General features: G+C 42.3%; 1 protein-coding gene across 3 annotated transcripts in view; it reads left to right on the plus strand.

Annotated features, from left to right (window-relative positions):
* LOC145935510 (zinc finger protein castor homolog 1) overlaps nucleotides 1-26,801 on the plus strand; it is a 136,082-nt gene that overhangs the window by 46,390 nt on the left and 62,891 nt on the right. For 2 of the 3 annotated variants that reach the window (XM_083036937.1, XM_083036939.1), the window contains exon 1: nucleotides 14,750-15,873. The exons of the other annotated variant lie outside the window; for it this stretch is intronic. The gene's annotated coding sequence lies outside the window, so the exon portion shown is untranslated. Of the gene's footprint in view, nucleotides 1-14,749; nucleotides 15,874-26,801 lie in introns of those variants that run through there. 3 annotated transcript variants of the gene reach the window in all.

A 26,801-nucleotide genomic window follows, 5' to 3' on the forward strand; every position in this document is an offset into this window, starting at 1 on the left:
ATTCGCGATAACCGCAAGGAGAGACATAAATTCTGCTTCTCTACGAGGTTTTTCTAGATTATCAAAATACCAGCATTAAATAGAATCAGGTTCCGTGTTCCGGAATACTGTCGCAAAGGTACGAAGCGCTATCTACGATCGTGAATATTTCAGGATTATTAATCTTGGCCGTCTCGTTCTTCGCTTTGATTTAGTATGTTTTGCAATAGCAGTCGTAGCAAAAAAAAAAATTGAAACTTAAAAGAGATGTCGTGTCGCATTGATGAAACTATTAACGAAATTCTTAATTTTTAATTGTGACATTTATTTTCAAAGATAAAACGTATCAATATTTAAAAACTAGTAATATCTGTCTAAAAACAGAAAACATATAAATATAAAGCGCTCACATGCCTCCTTTCGCAGATTTCAAAATAATATAAATATTCTCGTAGAGCCTCGCAATAAAATTAAAACTCGCGATAATTATAGTTAACGATCAATTCCTTCAGTTTCGCGTATCGGTATTTTGCCATCTTCGATAGTGCGAGTTGATGAAGAACCGCGACATGTAGTGGAGATGCGCGAGCTAGGAGGTATGCATTTTATGCACAAAAGCCTGCGAGCGTCGAGAAAGAGAGACAGAGGAGAAGAAGTAGAGGACCCCGTAGGATCTCGGCGGAGGAGCGGCGGCACGGCGGTTCGTTATGCCGGCTCTCCGCGAGGACAATTAATTATCTCCTGATTCCTTCTAAGAAACCAGTCCAAGTACGCCCGAGCGGACACACCGACGCGACCACGGTCGGCCAGATGCACACGCACGCACCCACACACGCGCGTCCGCGCGGACGGTGTTTTATAGACACATATGATGGAACACTCTCAGGCTGATCGTGTTTCAAACCGCAGAGGGACTTAACTGAGAAACGACACACGTTCCCCTGCCGCTACATCTACGGCTGTTGCTCCAGAGTCTCGCTCGTCTGCGAGCAATTCGGCCGACAACTGACCACCTTTTCTCTCTTTCTCTCTCTCTCTCCTTTTTAGTCTTTTTTTTGTTCTTCGTAGTCCGAAATTTCATTGTCTCGCCAGCGTAAACCCTGCAGTTTGCGAAACATTCGATAACGCGTAAAAGGGATCAAATTTCTCGATTATGCGTAATCAGTCGGAAGTAGAAACGTGATTCGAGATGAAACAATTTGCTCGATTGCCGTGGATGGCAATAGCGATTAGTCTCCAGTGTTTGTGTAATGTTGATGATTAAGTTAGTTTCGTGTAATCGCTCGATTAAATTGTTACGTTCCTCATTCCTCGGTAGGGATCTCTTGTCGTGGCGTTTACAAAGCACCGTAGCGCTATAGTAAATTACGAGGTATATGAGTCGAAGCAACAGGTTGTCAGAGAGCGCGCAATCGACCGATGTACCTCGAAGCTCTATGGATGGAAAGTACCGAAAAAGTCTCTGCCCTCTCCATTTATGCGACGTTATACACGTAATCGCGCACAACCTCGCGGCCCGGTTTAACGATCTAACACTTTATCAAGAAACTTTGGCATTTCTCGGGACGGTTGCGAGTCATTAACTCGTCTAATCGCGCCTGAAACCCAAAGGATAAAGACATTCATCATCATTAGAATGGATAATTATCGCGAGCTCTCAACTTCGGGGATATATGCCTCCACTTTTGCGGCTTGTCCGTTCATTAGGCGCTCGGGAGGAAGCTAACGGGCTTTCGACTGACGGCGGTAATACGAAGAGCTCTCGGGGATCCCGAGGAAACTCATCGTGGATCTACGTGTGGACACGTGTACGCGTACGTGCCGTACGATCGGTTTCTCGCAGAGTTTAGCTCGTCGAATCGTGGAATCGAAGTCATTCTCTTCCCTCGTTCCACCCTTTCCTTTCTTCTTCTCTCTTCCCTTCCTCTCTCACTCCGTGCCTTTTTTTATTATTCCGTGTAGTCGCGTACAGCACGCGGGGCGCGTGACACGTCCGCGGCATCCGGTCGCGTACGTGACGTCATACGCGAGTTATATCGTGTCGATAGACCAACGCTGCTCATATGGTCCGATATTGGTAAAGTCGACGGTAGAAGCTATCGATCAGCTTGATCGTCGGAGTTTAACTCTCGTAATCTCGGAGGTCAATGAGTGACGAGTATTCGCGGTTATGGATTACAATGAGCTACCGTGTCCATATTCACTTTCTCGCGATCACTATTGATATCTTCTATCAAAGAAAATTGTTTCAAATTACAAATGTACGTAAATGTGTGCAACATTTCTTTCTTTTAAAGTTAGGAAATATAAATGTGTATTTATAATAATTGTGATAAAATTATATTATAATATGAAGAGAATTTTTGGGGGGAATTTCTACCGTCTATTTTTTTCTCATCTATTTAAAATGAACGGAGTAAGGAGCTTCGCGAAGTTATCGCGCATGTCCGTGATAGTTCCAACCCCTCGATCGCGTCGCGAAGGGTGGAATTCCGCGAATGGGAAAAGCGAGCTTGGAACTTGCGCGTTGGCTTTTCGCGACCGCCCCTCTCGAACCGGGAAAACGGAGAGCCGCTTCTGCCGAGAAGAGGGTGGATCGAGAGGGTGTCCGGGGATAAGTGACGCAGGCAGTCTTGTCTGACTCGGTCGCAAATCGCCGCGAGGTGGGCGTAACCGGCGATTCCTTTTTCTGCGAGGTGGCGAACTCCGCGGCAACTTCCGCCGACTGTTTTGCGACAGGAAATTAGAATAATTCGATGATACGTAACTGTTGCGGCCAGAGCCAGAGGGGGCGGCCTTCATTTGAATATCTGTATAATCGGAACGTCGTTGGGGCGGAACCAGAAAACGGCGGAGCCTGCCGTCGACACCTTCGCACCCTCGTTTCTCTAAGGGATGTGTAAAAAGCTCTTCCTTACGACTTCTTTTGCCCCGTCTCTGCTATTCAGAAATGATAACAGCATTTCATTATGAAGACATTTATCTCGTGTTTGTCACGTTATCGAAATTAAAGATACGTCAAAGAGTTAAAATATAGTAATTAGGAAAATTAATAGCGAATTAACGTATCAGACTATGTAACTGGAAGAAAATTAAGCTCTCGCTTTAAGCTCGAAAAGTTATAAAAATAATATGTATATTGGTTTGAGTAAGAACTGGCTATATATAAAGTGAAGACGAGAAGGATTGTTTCTGATTTCAATCTAGACAGAAGCCTTTAAACATCGCCGTTCTTTTCCACGAACAACGAGATAGGAACCCTTTTCGAATTTAGCCTTATGCGTGTTTCGCCTTTTGCACGGGCGCGCGAACGAATAAGGAATTCATCAGCTAAAGGTTGGCAAACGCGCACCACCATAAAACCGAATGATTTACGCTCGACACTTTATGGGCTACGGCCAGACGCCCCGACTTTGCGAATTTTTCGTCGATTTTCGGCTGGCGTTGCTTGCACAAAAGTCGCGTCCCTTTGTTAGGTAATTCTCGTAAAGTCGATGAATATTTTTTTTATATCAATCGACTAAGAAATGATCTAAATATCGATCACTTTCCTTAACGCGTTATTTAGTGTTGCATTGCAAAATATAAAAAATTCTGCCTTATGAAAATCGATTTTAATAAAATTTTTATTTTTAAGTTTTATAGCAAACTGTGTCTTGTTATCTTTAATATGTTTCAATTTTAATTTTTTTTTTTTTTTTTTGTTAAATGAATTATAATTCTAAATTGATTAAATCACATGTGTCGAACATAAGACATTTCTTCGTCATATTTTAAAATATTTTTCTATTCCTTTTAATCTGTCACATTTATCTATAGTAGCGGTAATTATTAATCAATTAATAATTTTAGTTTTAATTAAATTTGCGTTGATCTTAGAGGAGCATACACCAAGTTCATTGAATCATAAAGCTTCCTAAGTATCGACAAATTGCGCATCTCTCTCTTTCTCTCTTTATCATTTCGTATGATTGTGTGTTGTGTGTGTATTTTTATATGTGCATCTGCAAGACTCTGGGAGCCGAGTAATCGGAGAACTCGAAGAGACGGCATAGTCGTCGATCGATGTCCCGTTCTCCTCCCTGCTGCGTATCTTTATTCGTGTCATATAAAAAAGCCAACTTTTGCGAAACGAAATAGTCGCGTTAAAAAACATAAATACTGAGAGTCCTCGAAAAAATTTAAACGATCTCGCGGAAATAAAAAGGAATCATTTTCGCACGCCGTCGATGCTTTATAAATCTCGAAGGTATGATACCCATTTTACCCTCTCATTATTATCTTTGCCCGTCCGCTGTGAAATAAAATTTTCACACGCGCGAAGGTCTTTCTCTTGATCTCGATTTTTTCTCCCGACCATTAATTGACCGGTTTAGAGATTTTTTGTCCCGTCGAACTTTTTTTTCGGAGCACACAGACCTTCGATGGTCGATGGGCCGAGAAAAATGGTCGGACGAACCTGTCAAAATATTGTCGACAGTTCGGCCCATTGTCAGGCGATTTTCCGGAGGTTACAGCATCCGCACGAGGGGGTCCGGTAGGAGGGGGGTCCTGTCCGGGTCAACGTTTCGGTCGCATCGGTTCGGGATCGGAACGGTCGATAGGTCAAGCGTTAACCGCTCAATTTCACAGGCGGACCCCCAAGGAATTTCCTCGTTTCTTCGGGAACAGGTGCCATTGTGCACCCATTTCTCCTCGCCGTCCTTTCATCGGGTCGCTTTTCACGCAAAAAAAGCGTATAATGGCCGGCGTGAAAAAGTCGAACGTTTCTTACTCAATTGCAATCGAATCGTTCTTGGATCTTTTTCATTCGATTAAAAAAAGTCGACGAAAAAATTGTTCCCGATCCAAATGATTTGTCGTCAGCTTCCCTTTCGGTGACAATCTCCGCGATAATTCAAGGCTCAAAAACTGGATTGAAAAAATATCTGTCGTAACAATTCGTGAAAGAGATTGAAAGATTTCCTTTCTAGTAAATACAAAGATTCACGATACTAAAAAAAATTTAAATGCGGTGCTAAATATGATATAAAATTCAGTATTAAAAGAGTTGAAATACGCGTTTGAGAAGAGCTTAGCGCGTTCGATTCATCCCAGAGCTCCGTTCGCATCTCCGGTTACCAATACATAACGAATGGCGCATAAACGTAAAGGAAATTACGAGGGATTAAAATGATAAGGAGTGCATAGAGGCAGTGCCGACCAATAAAAGGTCATTGACATCTCACTGGCGTATATACAATCGCCACGTTCACATCCGTGTGCGCGCGTCTCCTCGTCGATACATGCGCGTTACGCGACGTAGTATTATATATGCACATATGTATGTATGTATGTGTGGGACCGACTCACACAAACTCGTCGTTAAAGATACGAACACGGGACTGGGCGCACATGTACGTACGAGGTTAAATTCGTTAATAAGTGGACGTCGTTGACGTTATTCTCAACTGTTATACTCGAATGTCTCTTTTCTTGCGACGACGGCGAGACTTTTAAATGAATCTGTTTTTACGAGGACGCGCGCTTGTGTAGAAATATCTTTTGATATCTTTTTAGCCTGCGCTATACGCCAAGTGGATGCAATGGAAACGGAAATATACAAGTGCCTTCGAGAGATTATACTTTCGAGTTCGGCGTACAAATATATATGACCGGAAAATAAACGGTGGAAAGGAAAGGTTTATTTTTCTTAGAGTTTCTACGAGGGTTTATTTCCAAATTTTTTTAAGTGAAAATAAAATTAATTACAAATTTATATTAGTTAAAAATGAATTTTGCAAAAAACTTGCAAGTTTTATTTATTGACGTTGATTGACGAGTTATTGTGATTTTTTTAAAAATTGCTTTCATAAGTTTCTACTATCCGACAATGATGGAAATGAAATATCTTCGGGGATGTATTCGTTAGTATCTAGCACGCGCTCTCTCGAAACGCGCCGTGCACACGATATGTCACGTGCATCGCCTATCTCTCTCTCTCTTTCTCTTCTTCACATATCGGCCGCCCATTGTTTCGTTGAACTTCTCAATTAAATGCCCTACGCACTCGCGTCGACTCCCACTTCCTCCGCGATACTTCTTCCTTTTTCCTCTGTCCATCTCTCTTTCTTTCTCTCTCTTTTTTCGCGCGAATCGTGAAGGGACTACCGCTTGATTCCGGGAATTTACAAACGGGAAGGAATTTCTGGAGAAAGATGGAAGGGGAAAGGAAGAGAAAAGAGAAGAGACGACTTCGCTCAGACGAGAAAGAGAAAGAGAGCGAGACAGTGACACGTACGCGAGTGATATAGGGAGAAAGACACGTGGTGGGTGTGAGCTACTGGTATTTTATTGTTCGCTCGGCGTGATTTGTGGTGTTGTTGTATTGTCGTTCGAACGACGGTCGCTCTCACATCGCGGGGTGCAAAGACCGCGGTTGGATCGACTTAGACCGCATCCGAGAGAGAAGACGCGCGTTACGGCGATTCCGTAACTAAGTCTCTCACGCATCAGCTCTGGATAACGAGCCGGAGATACCGTAAATGTAAATCACACGGCCAGTCGAATAGTTTTATTCCGCGTTGGTCGACCAATTTCCCCCCAAGCTCGCCTCCGACGTTTTATCGTCTGGCCAGCCCGAACGTTCACGGTACACGCGCGTTTGCACGCGATAACATTAACACCTGTGACATCGAGCCGCGATTGTAATCAGTAAAATACCTCTTGCAAAAGCTCTGCCCGTTGAATAGCGTTGGAACACGCGCGACAATATGGTATGTCCCTAATAAGAACAGCCGGATAGACACAATTGACTGAAAACCAGTTTGCGTCCCGTAAAGTTTGTCACCGAGTATTGACGATGACACCAAGAGACGGAGACAGAGAAAAAGAGAGAGAAAGAGTAGCGAGAAGGCAAAACTCGCGAAATTTGAAGCGGTTGTGTCTCGGGTGCGAAAATAATTCTAGAGGCACGCCGGATAAATGGGAGAGATTCGCCAGATAAATTACGTTTCGTGCAACAAAGCGACAAGGCAGGCGGACGGATATAATCGGGATTTTTAAAATTAATTGCCTCGTAACGTCCATTTCCCGAAAGGCACATAAAATCCTCGCCGAGAGCGCCGACGGGCCTCGAATATAAATTACGCGTTCCTTGAAACACTCGCACACTTTACCGTCCCTTTACTGCCACGGACGCATCCTCGGGGATGCAGCCGATATATGTGTAAATCGCCGATAAATCGAAAATATCGATACATAAAGTACCTAGATATAGCGTTGATGCTTGTACGTTTATCGAGTTCTCTTTAATTAAATTTTTTTAAACTTCTTAAATTTTTTATCTCGCAATCGAACGAGGAAAAATAATAATTTAGATAATGTTCAACATTAATTAAAAGAAAAGTTTTGCACTTTGAAAATATTTAAAAATATTGCAAGAAATTATTTTTTAATGATAGATCGAACCAATAAAAATATGGATGATTAAAATTACCGCAACCTTTCTCGAGAACACGCAATATCTGTCGTCAATAACGATGCACTAATAGTTACGTATGCTCGTTGAAAGAAAATGTACGGGGTAATTTCATTACTTCGTTGTTATCTCTCTTCACATTATTTACAGAGACGAATTTATAGTCTTATTCGCAAGCTAACATCGTTATGGTTGGTCTTGAAATTTTTTTATCCTCCTTGATGCATCGATATTGACTTTTGTTCGTAATCTGGCTTTATGCATCTTTATTAAGATCAAAAATTTTTTTTAGTTCATGACAAAAAACATTGATCGCGTTTCGCAATTAGTTCAAACTAAATTTAATTATACTGCCGTCACTTGTCTAGTCTAAAAAATATTTTTAAGGACGTGTCTGATATATTTTATTTTCTTAATCTCGAAAGAGAATAAAGCTGTATCTCGAGAAACACATACTTCTCGGTATGCCATCAATTGTCTGAGCGGAAATAACGCGAGTTGTTAAAGAGACGAAGTACATATCCGGCTTTACGATTAACCGTAAAATAACCATTCTCTTTCCTTCCCTCGTCTCCTCGCGAGATATAAACTTTATCGGTCGTCATACCGCGCAAAATCGAATCGCATACGATACTTATTCTCATTCTTCGGACAAGTTTTCACTTTCGTCGTTGGATATGACCAGGCAATTCCGTTCCGATAAGAGGCCTGGATTTACACAGCCGTGGGAATCGATTTGACGCCCATTACGACGATGACAAGGTCGCACATACCTGGGCACGCATGTACTTACCTACGTACGTGTGCGTTTTACGTGCGCGATACGCTCGAGTATCGACTCCTCTGCCACTGGTATCGATTGTTCACCGAGAGAGTCAGGTCGAGGGATATCCCATTTCCACGGGACACATAATACTCGTGCATTCCCGCGGACCTCCGTTTATTTCTTCGCGTCGAGCCTCGATATCTCGCGAGGCACTTTGCGTCCGCGATGACGGATAAGAGGGCTTATGGTCCAATACTCCTAGTTATTGTAGCACATTGATCGACGCATTGATAAATAGACGATTTTTTTAATACCGACAAAAGCGCGAACATAGAAATATTTTTTAATAATAAAAAAATAAAAAAATATTTATTAATATAAAAGATCCTATATACTTGTATATTGCAAATTTAATTTAATCTTTAAGCCTCATCAACGGGTCAGCGATTGAGATGAAAACCACAAATCTCGTACGATTAAATTATCATTCCATCACGCTTAACGGTTCGCTTTTAATTATCGTTCGCGAATTATCCGTGTGCGCGTTTTTTTGATTTGGGCAGCTTACTTGGGGCAATTATTTCATCGTCGGTGATTTCGAAGTAGGCGGGCGGACATTGATGGAACTGCTTTTCAGCTAATTAGAATCTTTCGTATTCGCGATAAACTCACCTGCGAAAGGCGAGGAAAGAAACAGGCCCGAAGAAAGAACGGTACGTCGAGCAGGATCGAAGGATTTTCGCCCGCAGCCACGACGACCGTTAGAAACGTTTTTTAGATCGCGAATTTGGATCTCCTTTTTTTACGGTCATTATATCTGTGTAACGCTCGTTATTAAGGCTCTCTATACGAGCGGTCGCGATCATTACACAACAGGAAACGTCGTAGAATCACGCAATTATTAGTTTAATTTTCTAACGCCTCGTATATACGGGAACACGACATTCCGGTGTTCAATGATCATGACGACTTTTTATCACTTCGTGCTTTCGTTGCCATCGTCGGACCATGGGCCATAATGAATCTCATTGATTCAATAAACGAGTATATTACGGTCGAGTACAATGTGGTTCTAATAGCATTTTAACTCTGCACTGTATGATTTGTTGTTTTGGCAGTGTGGTCTTATTTTCGTTAGATCCAAAATAGACCCTGAGGCTTTTGCTTACTAGAGGATGTCTCATTTCCGCGGCAAAATAATGTGAAAATAAATAAATACCGATCGGTAAAAATAAAATGCTCTCTGCATATTCGTTCGAATAACAAATAAAGAGATATTACGAAATTAATAACTTTCCCATCGTCTCGATCGAATGCAGTTTACGCACCGGAAGTGATGAGAAGCGGAGCGGACCACGTGTAGCGCCGGCGAACAACACGTTAAGTATCGAGGAGACGAGAAGGCAAGGCAAGACGAGGCGAGGCGAGGCGAGGCGGATGTAGCGTTGAAAGACAGCGGGTCGTTACTTAATTCCATGCGCTCGCTTAAATAGAACGACTTAGACTTAAGGTAGTCTGCAAAAATGAGGGAACACGCCGTTGTAGGACTTGTTCATACATCCATACATATGTGTTCCGGGGACGGAGACGGAGTAAGAGAGAGACAGAGAGAAGTGAAGGTGCTCTCGCGCGCGCACACGGATCCCGCGATGTCGGGGGTGCCTACTGGTTTTGATATACGAGCGCACTAATACACGCGTATCGAGCACGCGTGAGTCATATCGAAAACCAGTCTCAGCTGGAGAGAGAAAGAGAGAAAGGGTGAGAAAGAGCGAGAGATGCATACGCATCCACATATCGTCGAGATAGTCGGCGCGAAGCGAGAGGGACCTTTGAATATTTCAAGCGTGCGTGCGAGATGCGTGGATGCGTGTACGTGTGTCGTTACGAAAGCGTGTGAGTAATCTCACCGTGGATACGCACGTGAGATTAAAACGCGTGTGCGTGCGGTTATTAACGCGCGTTATGTGTGTATGTATGTATGCGGACTGGATTTGTTACCCGGTTTTGAAATTGTTTTCTGGTTCCAGATGAGACGATCGATAATGATGAGTCTTTGGGAGGGGAGCATCTTGTCTCATGACGGTCATCTTTTCATAAAAAGATCTACTTTCCATTAATAAGGTCGTACTCCGAAAGGAGAGCTGGCCTAAGCCGTGACATTTCGATAGAGTGCGCCGAACTTTAATCTGTGCGACCTTACAGATATTAACGGGAGAGAGAATATAGTTTGAATGTGTATATTGTATGTCGCTCTATTTCTCTGCCATTACATTTTGATCCAGCTATATACTGACGCGATTTACAAATGTGCATTCCTATATTACAATAGTAAACCGATATGCAACGTCGCAGAGAAAGTTATTTGATTCTTCGTGCTCCTTCGTGTACGAGAGACGAAGTCTCGGGTAAATAATACGCTACCGTGGGATGCGAATTTCGCAGACGCGATTATTGATCGATGCGATCGTGACCGCCGATGCGGATTTCTCCATTTGTTTAAGGAGAATAGCGAGCGTGATTGCTTTGACGAATGATGAAGGGTAATGCGCGAGTAATGGTTTCACTGCGATAAAATTGCATGTACCGGGATATAAAGGTCGCAGTGTACGCAAATACGAAGAAAATGTAACAAACGTACGAAACATTGTGACACAATATAACTTAGAGGAAACTAAATTTAATTTAAATTTTGAAATTATTTTAAAAAGAGATTGTCACATTTTTATTTAAAATAAAAATTAAATTATTATACTTTGATTCGATATAGAAGTATCGATAAAAATAAATACGGATAAAATTTCGAGTTTGACATTTCTGTAAATTGTCAAAGGGACGATCCTCGGATTTAAAAAAATCATTAGCGAATCGATGCGCCCGCAGGAGATAGACAACGCGAGAGCGAGACGAACGAGAGAGAAGCGTAGACGTAAGCAGCGTATCCACCCACGATGTGGCGTACTGTAACGAGGCTACAGTCCATTAAGTGCGTGCGGCTATTATGGCTAATGCATTACGAGGCGATAAAAAACGGGAACTATAGCACGCACACGCACACACCCCGGTGCCCTTCGCCGCTCGCTCGCGCGCGCACACTCGAGAGAACCGGACCACATTCCATGTCGGACGAGTACGAACTCTCGCTGCCCGCCCGAGTACAAGGCTCGTAGATACGCCGACGACACGCGCACACCGCAAAACGCATCCAGATCCGCCTCGATCTGGAGAGCAGAGCGGAACGGTGACACGCGTCCGATTTTTACGCGACATTTTCGCGCTTCCGATTTTCTCTCGCGATCGATTCTTCGCGAGGAAGTCTGAAGCATTCCTATGATTTTAAATATTCATGTATCTTTAGACCTTTAATCGTCTCGAGCTTTTCTCAGACGTGATATAGAAAAAATGATGATAGAAGACAGACTGCTCCAAGAAAGATTTGTCAAGATGACATCTGGTTTATCTAGGAATCCCGTAAATAAGAAGGGGGCGGATGAAAAAGGGGAAACGCGGCGAGAAGAATGTAGACGCGGAAACGATAGGGTAGCAGCGTGAGGTAAAAAATGAGACGAGGACGGCAACCCTTTTCTGTTTCCTATATCCCTCCGTACGGAACTACGGAAACTACCTTGGAAATTCGACTCTAAAAATATTCGTCTTATGGAGTTTCTCCGTTTTTTTCGACCACGCTATTCCCTACTCTCCGACTCTCTTTTTTGTCCTTCTACCCTCGAGAGACGCGCATCAACCATATGGCTTGCGCGCGCGCGAGGGAGAGATAAAAAATTCATATTTTCACTGGAAGGGCTGAGACTCTGAGCAGTATTTTTAAACTTCAGGGAGTGCTCCGAGAAAGAGATCATTCAACTTTCGTTTGTCCGTCAGATTCCTCCCAAGTTTCCCTAAATCCTTTCCGCATATAATCAATTATCGAGAAATTAAGAAAAAATTATCGTGATGATGAGAAATTATTATCTTACTAAATTACACTTTAAAGATAAAATCTGAAAAAAAAATTATGTTTTTATCCATTGAAATAGTAATATAGAGCAAATAGAGACGGAAAACGCTAACAACATCTGAAATAAAAAATAGCTTCTCCATTCATCCCCGAGCGATCGGCGCGGTAGTCCGTTATTTAAAGGGTTCCTTTAGGCTAATGGTTTTCTCACACGATCCTCGAAACGGTAAAAACCCTTTTCACGGAAATCGAAACCCCTTCGGAAGGCTGTGGCGGGTTCAATCATTGGCACATTACGCAAAATCACGCGGTCCCAACTAGTAGCTTCCGATACCTGGAAACATGATATTTTATTGGTAGATTAAGCGGCCCTTTAAGAAAATGTCATGGTAGGAAAAGAGATGGCGAGAGGACGCGCGAGCATTCTGACCTATTTTCGAAGGGTTTCGCTTCAACCCTTTCGAAACCTAACGGGATGCCGCGACTTTTTTCCCACATTCTACTTTTCCGAAAATCGACTACCTGAATCATCAACTGGTTGTTGCGACGTCCAAATGGGGTCGTTTCATAATACAGGAAAGGGTTCACCGTCCTTCCTGCTTGAAATTTTGATTTGTTCTGCCGAACAAAAAATATAGAGATATTTATAATAATTACGCAGGTTGATTATAACAATCATTTTTATATAATAATTAAAACTACTTATTCTTTCTCTTTCTCTTACATGTTAATAGTAATAATAATAATAATTTAAATAATGAGTAAGAGTAATAGATTAAAAATATAGGCTAATTAATAATTTCTTTAATAAATATATGAATATAATAAAACGCATTTTTCCTCTGATAATGGTAATTTGCACAAGATTTTCATAAATCGAGAAGTAACATGGTAACTGCAGACACATACGAATATAGAAAAATATAGAAATATAAATACAAACGGAACGATAATTGTGATAAATGAGCGCGTTAAAGAAATCAAAAGAGACACGAGAAACGTTCACACGGCGGACTATAATCACGTGAATCAGACCCATTTTCGTTTATGACTCTTTTCAGCTTTAATCATCCTTAATCCCTGTTACAAGCTACCCGCACGATGTAAATAGCTCGGAAACGTCAATCTAAAAATTGGAAGAGATATTAATGTCGCGATGTATCAGTAATGTAACGGGAATAATAACAAGTACAAGGAAAGATATAGTTTCTTACGATACTTTGTTAATCTTTCGTTTTTTAATTAGAACAGCTTTTTATTCAATCGATAATAATATAATATTAAAAATAAATTATTCGTCCACATAATTTATCCTCATCATTTTTATAAAAATGAAAGGAACTCTGTTTTTTTTTAATCTTATAAAATCCGAGAGCTTTTAGTTTTATTTTAAAGAAAAACTAGATCTATTGTTCTTTCCCCCGCATCTTTTGATCGCATCCAATTTTCGCAACCCATAGCATCCCTCGTTTTCTCTCAATTAGCGACATCCATAGATCCCCCACCCATCCCTTGAATAATCGTCACCCCTACGTAACGCATCGGCGATAAGCATCGTAAGGACCTTTGCGGGGGTAAAAAGTGGGAGTGTACTAAGAGGATACTCGAGTGACGTCATTGGTCGGTGGGATCTTCCTGTGAAGGGTAAAGTGGCGATTCTGCGCAGGGGTGGAAAATTAATGCATTTCGAAATCTCGCACTTGGTCTCTTTCGCGAAAATCTGTTCGCGAATCGTGATGATATATTATATCTAGCAGAGCGTTTCGTCTTCACGTATCAAGTTTTTTGTCACTTGACACAGTCTCATAATGCTGAGCATTGTCTAGCGCAAGATATAAATACAGAAAAAGCGATTCTGTCATCAATTAAGAGTAATGTAACCGTAGTTAATAGATTCGTCGAGATTTGTTTTAGGAATGCTTAATGATTTTAGTTTGAAAAAAAAGTTAGAAATTGAGCCAGAGAGTTTTTGAGAATTTTATTTCAACAATTGTCACGCAATACGTTATTCTCCATTCTCACGATGGAAATGATCAACGCTCTCCGCGCGAAAACACCCCCAAGCGCGGGTCCACTATTCGCAGATTCGCAGATCCCGCGCGCGTGCGGGAGCATCTCGGCGGCAGCATACAAATGCGGTGCGCGCGGTTCGCCAGCCGGTGGACGAATGCGAGCGAGAGCGGTTGAGGAACGGAAGAAGAGGAAGGAATCGCACGGCGGTGGCAGAGAACTCCGTCTCTTTGCCCCCGTCATCGTCGTCGCGGCCGTGTACCGCGACGACGTCGAGGGAACCGGCGGGAAAGGGGCAAACGATGCGTACCATCGGGGGTGGGAGGCGGTAGAACATCGGCCGAAGGCGGGGAGAATGCGACACGTCACTATACCCGACGGGGTGGGGCATATTCTACAAACGTTAAACTGGTGGGGACCCCCAAAGTATCCGCGATCTTTCCCTCTCGAAAGAGGGGTCTCAGGTTGGGGAGAGAGAGCGGCGTGTTTTCCCCCTCCTTCCCCTCCTTTATTCCCCCCTCTCCACCGTCTCTGTCTCTCACCCTTTGGAGGGGTTCAGTCATCTCGCGCCAGCCGAGCCACGCGCACTCTCTCCTCTTTCTGACATTCTGGGCTCGCTGGAGAACCCGGAGAACCACCCCGTGATTCTGGCGACGACGCAAGCGTTACTGTCGTCGCGAGGGTGGCATCCCTCGACGAGGGTTGCGGTGGTGGAAACGCGTGGCGAGCCCTGAATTTGCGGGGGTCTGAAGAAGACGCGAGGAACGAACCGCCCTCTTCGAACATCGGGAGACCACCCCCACTTCTTCCCCCTCTTGAACAAACGCGCGCGCGCGTGTGCCTCCCTCCTCGTCGCGGGTGCTTAGACAGCCTCGGGAATCGAAGACACACGGGTACCGAGTTTCACGGGTGGAGAATCCGCGCGTGTCCTACGCGATCGCCTTCTCTCAACAGGAACGACAGTTTTCGAGTGTCGTGATAACGCGGACAGAGCACCGGAAATGACCCGCTTGTCATAACTCTGACGTATATTTAATCGGGGACGTATATTATGTATACGTAGTGTCGTTACCATCAAACTATCATCCGAAGTGAAACGATCATAATAAAGGGTAGGCATCTAATCTGACAATTTTCGATCAAATAATCAGATCAAGGAAATCGTGCACGATGAAATTTAATTGTCAAAAAAATCGATGGTGGTCGGTTGGGAGGGTTGCTAATCGCTGAAAAGACGATGAGAAATTGGAACGAGAATGCCGGATAATTATTCGAATGCTTTCCGGAGAATCTCGAGTGACGGTGTTCAGGGAGGCACAGAAAGTGTCCGATGAGGGTGGAAGTGATCTCAGTGGATTTCGAGGAGGTAAGAGCTGGTGCGTGTTTCGTGTTCCTCGCGAGGCAGAACTCTCGCAGAGCTTCGTGACGAGGATCGGTCAGCACACGTATCGAAAGACTCGAATTCGGATTGTTCGGTGTAAGTGATCGCGACTCGTATATTCATCTGCGAGTTTGGTGCGCGAGCGATATTGAATTGTCACGTTTTTGAAAAGTGAATGGAACAGAGCCTTCTCCTTCCGGGGGGCGATTAGTGTAAATAATCGACAACTGATTCGCGAGTCTCATCATCGCACGATAGAACTATGATGTCGACAGGAGTGATTCGTGGCAGAAACGGAAATATCAACTAAAGAATAAGAGGTAAAGTTTGCTTCCGGTTCTTCTAGTAATCGATCGATGTCTTACTACGTAAATTGATATATAATTCAGTTGGCAAGCGAAAGAAACCGTTGAAAAATTTCGTAACATAACATTGATATTTATATATTTCTCATTTCGTATGAGATACTTTTGCACAAAAAAGAAGAATTGCTACATATTTTATCTGAGATAGTATTAGAAGAAATTTGTGGTAATATTTTTCTTTTTTGCAGTAAATTACTGTATATTATTAATAGGAATTATTAATTGAAAATATTAACGGCTCTCTGATATCTGGAACAAATTATGAATAAGCAGTTTACCTCTATCGCGATTATATGCATGATTATATATTTATCAATCGAATTTGCATTGCCTTATTTCGTGCTGAGCAAAGTGTATTGTCGCGAAAATTTCGCAGATTTCGCTGCTTTCCGCATTCTTGCGTTTATTTATGTTGCTTATAGTCAACAAACAGTCGTCCGTAAACAATATTAGCGACGTTGTGCTTGAATTATGTCTCTCGCCACAATGATGGTTTATTGCTATAAAGTACGTATGTAGTTGGCAGCTTCCTCGTCCCATTTCTGAGATTTCCGCAACTGTTCTGAATTACATCTCGAGAGAACGAAATTAGCCCGTGGAATTGTTCTCGACGCGATTCTGCGGAATTTTGTCGTAGAAAAATCCTCTGTCGTAGGAAAATTCACCGGAGCGCGCCAACAGAAAATTCGAGTCTTACGTTCGACCGCGGATCAATTTGGCAGAATATCACACACGAGTCGTCCAAATTCCGATACCATCTCGCTCCAACTGCATTTTACAGTTTCGCCTTGTGATTTCGAGTAATAGTTTCGATTTTCCGCTCCCGTGTTATTACATCCCCAATGATGCGTTAATGCGTCGATGTTAAATCGTCCGTATAATAAAGTCGTCGCTCGAAAATTATCATTCCGACGACCCGTCGACATCTTTGGCAGAGAATTCACGATCTCGATCACTTGACAAATTCTCTCTACCGAGATTATGTAACTTCCTTTCTCGTGTCTTAATTTTTTTCTCACATATAAGTCATCGCAATATCTCTGGGTTTACTCGACATTTAGCACTTTAATTCTCATTGCTGCTGTCCGGTAAACGCGTCATGTATGCCGGAACTTGCTTTCGTATTCGATGTATTTAATCAATAATTGGCATTCATAATATAATTTGTTAGAATAAATGTTACTATTTCGCGCGATGCAAACATGCAATATTTTGTCTGTGCTCGATATAATCATTCTCTCTAAGAAGCTTTTAATAATTATTTTGTCTATCTCTTGAATAAATTATGATATGAAAAAGGTATTAAGACACATCTTAAAATAAAATAATAATAAATTTAAACAGTATACAAAAAGTAGAAGACATTTTGCGAAAAGAATTAATAAAAAATGTTGCGAAGTAATAGATTAAAGAACGAGAAGAGACGATAAAAGAATCGCGAATCGGTAGTCCATAGATAATCCAGAGATGGAGAGAGAAAAGACAAACACGATAAAGCAGAAAAACGAGATAAAGAAATAACCGGGAGATAGTCGCGCGGATGTGATAAAGAGAGAATCGCACAGGGAAGAAATGAAGAAATCAGGGAAGGCGGAATAGGAATGGGAAAGAAGGAGGGTGGAGGACAGAGGACAACCGAGAAATATCGTGTACGTTGATATACGTTGCAGGATATATTGGCAAAAGAAGGAAAGGACGAGGAGAGAGACGAAGAACAGAGAGCAAGGGAAGAAAAGGGTCGAGCCTCGAACGGATAAACGCAAACGGGGAGAGAAGTCAGGCTTGGCGAAGGGGTGAAGGGGGAGGAAGAGGAAAGAAAACCACGAAACAATTGGAGGAGCGGAGGCGGCCGCATTTCATGTTGTCTGGCATCGGCTCCCTTTAAAGAGTCTCTTGCTTTTTGTTAGCTCTTCGAAAATTATGATTGTTTGTCCGCGAGATTTACTGCTCGGAGGCTCCCTCGACGCACCGTACGTGTATGTATGTGTGTGTTCGTGTGTGTACGTGTGTGAGCAAGGCGCTCTCGAGAGGAGCACCGCGATCTTTCGCTAGGCCGCGAACGGGTTTCCCGAAAGGGGAAGAGTGGAGAGATGGTGGTCGGGAGGGACGATATAGAAACTGGAGGTTTACCGAGAGATTAAAGAATCGAGAATTTACAACGTTCGCGCTACCAAATTGGTGCTCCGCTGGTGTTCCTTCTCTCTTTTTCTCGCTCGCTAATTTACTCGTTGCGCTATCTCGTCGGATTTATTAAATTAGTCGCTGTTTGGATTAAGAGATTTCTCGCTTTGAGCCGGAAAAAAATTCCGCCGCTTCAAATAATAAGACGCAACGCGACTTGCAGAATACACGATCGAGTGCGTACTTGTCGACTGGATAAATAAAAAATTATATAAAAAAAGCTGATCGAAGAAAACTTTAATTTATTTTCGATTACAGGATATTGCTTATGTACGTGTGATTTTAATTGAATACATTATACCGTGCTGATTATTTATTCTGTGTAATCAAAGTTAGGTATCTATTGATCATTTATGAACGTGCAGTCCATGTATTAAATAATGCAAGGCTATATAATCTTAGAAAAAGAAATTGAATTAAAAAATTTATTAACACAATATTCTTTTATATATCATATATCGAAAGTGAAGCTAGAGGAGATTATATTATATGAGAATCGATTCTCAAAAACTTTCATCCTTTCACGTTACGAGATTTATGTATCTCCATTGAACCGCTTTCCATTCTTTGGATTATTATGACTCCCGACTTGGACCGCAACGCATATTCCAGAGAAGACACCTGTTGCAGTATTCGAACTTCCCCGACTTGGCGTCGCGCGACTTTCCCCACGCTAAATCGCGCTAAAGACTCTTTTACGGCGCGATGCATTTTTTCGCCCACCAAGCTACTGAGAGTCTCCGCTCCGAGAGACTCGAGAGACGACGAGAGAGCATATCCGGCTGATTTATTCGGGATCTTATTGTGGCTGCATGTGGCCGGGAACGGACCAACTCTTGGACTCCAAAAAGCGATTCCTTCTCCGGCGCGGCGATCGCTCTATAAATTTCACGAGTCTTCGAACCCTATATTTTCTCGTTATCCTCGCGTTTTGCACGACACGTTTTATTAAAGTACGATAATTTTACGAGGGTCGGCCGTCCCCCTGGCTCGCTCGTGTTGCTCGTGCTCTCTTTTTTCTCCTCCACGGTTCGCCGCGCCGCGGCGAGATCCACGTTTTCGCTTTTGTTTACAGTATCTTTGCCCAAATTCGATCCATTTTCTATATCCTTCCCCCTTCCTTTACCATCATCTATCATCTATCATCCTCGATATAACTGTATGCTAATTTTGTTAATTACACGCGAAAATTTTCAGTCATCGCCGTTGAATACACTTGCACGAATGGCGCAAAGTTTTTAAGCGTTTGTATTGCGCGTTGATTTTTATCTCATTTTTATCGTATATTAATATATACGATGCTAATTAAGATCATACCGCTGTCGCGATACGACAGCGAAACGCGAAGACGTGACGCGTGATATGTCGATGAAAACGCAGGATACGATATAATCTTTTGTGCTTTTAATAACGCTTACACTCTGGCGCGAATAATATATTCAATTTTATTCGCATGTGGCTTTGTTATCTACGATGCAAATATATGATGTTAATTATGATGATATCACCGCGTGAAACCTACTTTAAAGTACTCGCTTTCCCTATGTTTAGTACAAATATCTATACAGAGATAAGCTCTAATTAAGACGTGTTGCATGCCGAATCAAAAAAATAGAAAGTAATCGATTTCATTTAATATCGATAATATTTTTCTGCTCGAAAAGCATGCGCTATTAATATTAAATTTAAACGTTTTTAATTGCGCATCTCCCATTGCCACGAAACGTCTTGATGCATCGTCGTCGTTGACTTCTCGCGCGCATGTATATCCGAGAAATTGTGCTCGTCCGAGTCAGCTCGGCAGTAAAAGGCCTAAAGTTTTTAATACTTTCAGTTGTTTTTATGGCGGCTGGCATTTGCTCTTTTTTATTGTTTCGTTCTCTCTCTCTCTCTCCCACTTTCTCGTCGGAACGCGAACGAGAGTCCGAGCGTATCGGAGGAAGAGAGAAAAGAGGAGACTCACAGTCAGCCCTCTCTGATGTACGACTCGGCAGTCCGCGTGAAAAAAATCCCATAAACCAGTAAAAAAGCATGGGGTCTCTGGACTAGAGGGGTGGAGAGGGATGGATGAAGAGAGGACGCGAAGGGGAGAAGCAGGAGGGAGAGGGGTTCCAGTATCGCCAAAGGAATTCCTCTTATGACGAACCACGCGTGATTTTCTTTCGTCTGCTCCCTTCCCACACTCTTCACCCCCTCACCCTTTCTCTTCTCATCCTCGCTTTACCATCGTGGCTTTACCCGACAGTTCCAATGCGCGTTTCTTCACCTTCGTTTCGGCCCTTTCTTTACTTCTTCCTTCCCCTCGCTGCTTCTTCGTCCGATTCTTTCGCGAGTCTTAATCTTTCGCATCTGTCTATCTAATGCCGTCTTAATTAGCCATAGTAATGCCGAAGCGTTTTATGTCTTGATGTCGAAGGGAGGAGGGGGAGAAACTAAATTCTGCTAACGTAATCTCATCTTATCGTAAAATTTTTTAGTGTCAAGTTTTTTTCGCTCAATATAAATATAATGTAAATTTAATTAGATATAAATTTATATTGCTGCAAAATATTTGCAATGTCGAAACAATAATTTTCGCGAGGAGAAGTTGAACGAGAAAAAGTTTTCTTTCAGTCAGAAAATTGTTTTTTCAGTCGAGAGAATCGATTATCGTTTAAATAAATACTTTCGATGTCTTTTACCTCGTCTCTCCCTCTTTGTACTTTCTTCTTCCTCTTCGCTTTTTCCCGTCTGCTTACAACACCCAGTCATCAAAACGCGCAGTCTCAATGGGTAAATTAAAAAGCAAAGACAAAAGCAGGTCATGTGACAAATGACGGACACATGTGCCATCGTTTCATGTCTATTATTTGTGCCCGCCTCGGAGGTCTACACCCAGGCTGGAAAATATGTTCTCTCTGTCGTCTTAACATACACTCTCCTACGACACATTTGCATATATTCGCTCGAGTTTAATTTATTGAGATGTCAATCCATATATCTGATGACATTGATAATATTACGAACTCGTATGAACCGCGCCTTGTGTTTCATTGAATCCTAATTAATTGAGTTGTATTAAATCTACAATTAATTAAATTTTTAAAATTAATTACTATCTCTTGGATGACAGTTAAAAAAGATTATCGATCTTTTTTTTACACAACGATCTTGAATATCCGTAATAGCATTACCAAAGGAATGAAGTCATTGACCTTGTAATTTTTGATGAATTTTACATTGTTTCGCGTAAGCATAGACGGAAGTGGCGACAGTGCGATTTCGTCGACCATAATCAATCGCGCGTGTATGCAAATTCAATGACATGACGACGTACATAGAAAAAAAGCAACACGAATCATAGGTCTGGACGATAACGAAGTATCTCTCTCTCTCTCTCTCTCTTTCTCTTTCCTTCTTTCAGCGCTCCCTATGAATAGTTATAGATTGTTTCGCATAAATTAGGCCGTGAGGAATTAATAGCTAATTCAGCAGGTTTTCAATTACAGTGCAATCGAGAATTCAGCGGAATGAAACTTATAAATATGGAGAGACGAGTATCGCGACTCGACGGCGTACCATCATCGTGGATGGACCGTGGGCGATACACTTTTGCGAGCGTTAATTGTCGAATTAGCACGCGATTCTTCTTCGCCAAGGTTGTCACGAGCGTTTTCATTACGCCGCCGTAACTAATTCGACAATGTCCGATACAAATCGACGCGCTGTCTCGACATATTATAACATTAAAATTAAATTTAAAAAGTAATTACAAATTACGAGACTTTTGATACTAAATCTTTAAATTATTTTACAATCTAGGAGAGCGCATTCTTTTATCTAATCTAAAAAATTATATTGTTTCGCGTGCGAAACATTCATCTTCAAACTTTGGAGTGATATTGTTGTGGCTTTTCGAGGCATTGAACGTTATACTCTGCGATGCAAAACGCTTCCGTCGAAACTCGCGCTGACCCGGGATGTCTTGCATCGAAAACGTTTCCCGCGCTACCATCTCGATGAATTATTATTTCGACGATCATCTCGATCGGGGATCTTCCAATCGTACGAAGAAGGTGAGGGAGAAGTAGAAGAAGAAGAAGGAGGCCGCCCCGCGATCGCGCAGCACCATCCGTAATTTCAGATAGAGTCGGTGTGCCGGGTGTTATTAAACCTGATAGGCCAGCGAACGTTTCTCCCTCGCGGGTGTTCCCCGACTTCAATTTAAATCGGTGACTCTGCTCTTCTGCACCCACCCTGCTTCCCCCGCCTTACCCTTTCTACCCTGGTCCCTTCGCCTCCCTCGCGCCGACTGTTCCACGACGCGTATACGCGCGTTCACCCTCTGTGCTGCAGAGTCTCGGGGCCCTTCGGGCCCCGTTTCGGTCAACACGGCGAAAAGAAACGGAATAAGATCTATGACGGAATTGCAATGTGTGCGCGCGCGGGAAAGAAAGGAAAGAACGAAAAGAAAGAACGTCTCTCCACTATTCGTTAGGTTTAACGATAATGACCGGTTATTAAAACTCGTGATAATTATCAGTTTTAATTATCGACATGATTCGTCACTAACCACTGGCCTGCACATCCTCAAATATGGCCTGAAAAGGTCCCTTGTAGCTATCTAAATGTTTTTTCTATCCAAACCAAATATTTCACCTAGATTTTTCGATATTAATTTATTATACATTAAGCCTTATTCGAGGCTTTTTCTTTTTTTTTTATCATTTCCGTTAAATTATAACGCAATAAAATTTTTTGCCAAATGGAAATTAATACTTTCATTCCGCGGAAAATTTTATGAACTCTACATGAATTTATATGCAATTGAAAATTCTTGATGTAAAAGTGTCATAACTTTTTTTAGATATAATTATAAAAATATTATATAGCATAATGCTATAATTTAAAAATAATTATAAAAATGCTATAATTATAAAATATTATATAATATATTATATAAAATATTTAGAAAATTTTATGAAACAAAATATTATATAATAATTATACATTGTATGCTATGTATGAATAGTTATACTTAAATATAAAAATATGTATATATATTCACATAATGACACAAATAAATTCCTAGATGAGGATTCAAAGAAAACAGTTACACCATCGATATTAAAGTTAACATATCATACGTCCTTCTGAAAATTGTTCTCGAGTTCTCATTATATTGATATGTACACCGAGCGTTTAATGGTGTCATAGTTGAGATCGTTTGTCAGGACGAGTCTCCTGACAAGTCAATGCCACGTCAGTCAAAGGAAGGCTCATCGTGTCTCACGATGAACGATTATTCGCGATATGTTGCCGTGGGCAGTTCCGTTTAAAAGGAGTTTTAAACGTGCGAGCCAGGTCAAGAATCTTTTTCTCTTTTCTCAACAAATCACCAAAGCAAAGTTTCTCATAAAACTTAAGACGACAAAAAAATGGTATACACTTGAATTCTTCTTGAAGCTCTATACGTTTCAAATTAGAATTCTTTTTCAAATATAAAATAAAGAATAAAAATTGAAGGAAGATGTAATTAATCATCTCAATAGCAATTAGTTTTTAAAATTTGAGTGTAATTATTTATTATTTAATACAAGATAAGAAAAGCATTTGAATGTATTACGAACGTTATTAAAAGACGATTGTAACAGCAGCAGCCGGGCAACCGGGCGAATAATAATAGTCTCGATCATAAATGCCGATTGGAAAATTCAATGTTTAATGCTTCTCGTTTTTATATCCGCGTGCAAGGATTTTCTCCTGGTTAGCGTGTTTTCATGAGGATATCAAAGACAGTATTAACGGTAATTCGCATTCGACGAAGCTTTAAAAAAAAGTTGGCGACGACGCGTATTCAGTGGAATATCGTTAGAGAAGCGGCGTCAAAATCTTGGCGCGACCATCATCCGACGTTTCGCGCGCGATTGCGCCAGATCGTAAATCGACGTCGAGCTTACGGAGGATGTCAGAAGACGATATCTTGCCGCAAAGCAGGAAGTAGCGCGGGCCTACGGAGCAGAGAGGCGGACACGCGTGTCTCGTTCTCTCGCGACCGGTTTCTGCCGATCGCGTTTCCATCGCCTCGTCTCTTCGGCGACGACGGCGAATCCGGAACTCGTCGCTCGCTCGCGCGTGCGAGCACGACACCGACCGTTATTCAGGAATTAATTCATAATTAGAGCGGCCCACCTCTGTACGGGGAGAGCCTAACCCACATTCCAGCCACCGGCTGTCCCCGCTGGCGCGGGAGCTCGTTTCCAGCTTTTCTTTCTTTTCTTTTCTCTTCTCTTCTCTTCTCTTCTCGCCTCTTCGCCCTCTTCTGTTTTCTTCTCGTCGCCGTCGTCGTCTCGTCGGATCTGTCTCTCCGCTCCCTTTCCCCTGCATCTCTCCTCTCCTCTTACATGCATCTCTCGCCACCTGGTCCTCGCGCCTCACCTACGCGTCAGCCGTTTTGCATGATTTCCCCGTACGTTATCCGTGTTATCCGCGATGTGGCATGCGGTGACACTCTCCTCTGAAAGAATGCGCCGCAACGACCGCGACCGCCGGATCAGCTGATTGATTCGCGTTCTCCGACAGCGATCTGGTTTCGCGCAACTGTATTTGTGAGCATATATCTATGCATATATGTATATGCGTACGCGTATAGTATACCCGTTCTCGTTCGCGATATCGCAGACGGTTAGAAGGCGAGTGCGTCTGCTGATGGAAACTCATCCTGACAAATCTCCGTTGAACGTCGGAGCTAATAGAATGGACGAAGCGAACTCCATGTATCGAATGATGTGGTCCGGATTATATAAATTTTATCGGTTTAGAGATTAGGAATTTTCGATCGAAATCTCGATCTACTATTGTAACATAATTTATTATTAATATTTATCAATATATAAGCATTACCATTTAGCACATTATAAAAAATATATTGAAGTGTATATATGTCAAACATATCTAATGTATGATGTTGAGATACTGTTTGCTCGCGTGTTGACGTCTACCCTATGAGATACTCTGTCTGCCGACGCGGGAGACGAAGGCATCATCCTCTTCTGTATCATTTCGCAGTGTCATAGTTCACACGTTAATAACGGCATGCGCCCACGTCCGCTTGAAATCGTAGTAGGCTGCACCGAGCCAGGTTGAAACGCGATATTGCGCGTTAACGCGGACGCGATGGATTAGAAAGTGGATTTTAGATGTTACCGTTCCTCCGCATCGGTCTCGAACGCGACCCGGGTCTCTCTCACGATATATCGATATTCGCCACGCGCGTTATCGCCGTTCACGATCACGCGTACGAAATCTATCGGGCCCCACATACGTTAGAGAGATTTCGGGCGCGCCTCTGTCTCTCGAGACTCCGAGCCGTTGTTTCGACATCATTTTCGCTCTCTCACGTTTCCGTCCGCGTACATTCCATTTTTTTTTTATCGGGCGGTTAAGAACATGTTATGTTGTCGTTATATATTGTAGAACGGCACGTCGAGACGCATCGCGCGCGAGAGAGCGCGTTATCTTTCGTGCTGCTTATTCGTATACCTGAGCGAAGGCGATAGCGCAGCTGCAAGAAGTCTACAGATGCCGTAACGAAAGAGCGTATGCCGAGCTCTGCAAGTAGGTCAGTTGGATTCTGCTTGTGCGTAAGTGCGTGCGTTGCTTTTGTCTTTGCGAAAACGCTGGATCTTTACATTTGGTCATTGTCACATTGGTTAAAATACTTTGGGCAGGCAAATTACATGAAAAAAAAAACTTTTTAACGAGGAAAAAATTCGTCTCTTAATTCTTTTAATACGCGTGGACAAGTGTCATTTGGGAGCAAAATTAAAAAGAGAGAGATCCCTAAAAGTATCGAGTACATCGAGACTATAATTAAAATTTATATATCGATGGAGTTATGAAATACTTCGGATCTCGAATCTAAACTTTCGGTCGACCACGTGTACGTGAGAAATTCGAGAATTTTCGCAAAAGCGGAAATCGCCGGCGCGCTTATATCGATCCGCGATCGACACGTGATGGCAACCGCGTTCTCATCGCTCGCGAAAAATTAAATCGCTGACTCGGTGAAGTTTGATCGGGTCGTCGTCCAGCACCATTCCTGCTCTGGCAGCTGGTTATGCTGCCTTCCCTCTTCTCCTCTTCCTCCTACTCCTCCCTTTCTTCTCCTTCGTGATTATTATTCTTATTTTATTCTATTTCGCGCGCGCATGTTAATTAGCGATCGAATTAACATGCGCAACACACATCGATATTATCGATTATTATGATACATCCTCGAACTTAATTTCGAATTGAAGCTGCGCGATGATGAAAGTAATAAAAGATTTTTTTTTAGAGTAATGATTGTTTGGTTTTTAATTTTCACGGCAATTTATTTGAGATATCGTTGCGTAAAATTTTGATGAGTATCATAAATATATACGCTGAGACAACATGTATATATGTATAAGTCCATAAAAGTTTTCAGCGTGTATGGGTGGGATTATAGCTGAAACATTCATGTTTAATAAAACTGCTATTGTTACGCAGGCGATTACGGAGTTCGTGGTAAGAAAAAGAGGTGACGATTTTTGACGACGCCGAAATGCAATTCGTCGCGCGACAAGAGGTCATTGCACCGCGTGCCCTTCCTGTATCCACCTCGCGCTACCTCCAACGCCTTGCCTTGGTTCGATCGTGCTTTTGCGAGACGATAAATTACCTCGTCGCGCCGCGACAAT

Source organism: Prenolepis imparis, unplaced genomic scaffold (assembly GCF_030444845.1).
Source record: "Prenolepis imparis isolate NDT839.2.m4 unplaced genomic scaffold, iyPreImpa1.0 SCAF_4, whole genome shotgun sequence".
NCBI lineage: Eukaryota > Metazoa > Arthropoda > Insecta > Hymenoptera > Formicidae > Prenolepis > Prenolepis imparis.